Source organism: Octopus bimaculoides, chromosome 23, assembly GCF_001194135.2.
Source record: "Octopus bimaculoides isolate UCB-OBI-ISO-001 chromosome 23, ASM119413v2, whole genome shotgun sequence".
Taxonomy (NCBI): Eukaryota; Metazoa; Mollusca; class Cephalopoda; order Octopoda; family Octopodidae; genus Octopus; species Octopus bimaculoides.
Genome location: NC_069003.1, coordinates 2,517,074 through 2,517,792, shown reverse-complemented (window position 1 = coordinate 2,517,792; position 719 = coordinate 2,517,074).

Here is a 719-nt window from a genome sequence, read left to right as displayed (position 1 = left end):
ACACACACACACACACACACACACACATATATATACATATATATATATATATATATATACATACATTCATATATTCATGCATATATATAGTTATATATGCATACAAATATTCATTCATAGACATATAGATATATTTAGATACACACGTATATAAACTCACATATGTCTATGCATGCGTATAGACACGCGTATACACGTAAACACACACACACTTATACATATATATATACAAACATGGTACATATACACATATACAGATGCGCGCACACATTCCCCCACACACAAGTACACATTCATACATATACATACCAAAAGCAGAGAAGCATATATGCTGATACAATTACAACGTAATTACAAAGCATGGAAAGCACACACATAGACACACGTGCTTGCATATAAACACATAAATAGATAAATATATTTATACATACAATGTGGTGTAAAACATCACGTGTCTGTAAACTTACACACAGTTATTAACACATACACACACATGCACACAAACAAATATGCCTCTATAAATACACCACATCTACATACGTAACACGCTGTACGCAAATACATAGAAAAGGCAAACACGTACATTCATACAATAGTTTCTGATGCAGAAACAACAAAAACAGAAACAGTTGTAAGAAAACTAAGACGGTGTAATACGTACAAAACATCAACACGCATAACACAAACGCTTACATACAGCCCCCCCCCCCACAAACACA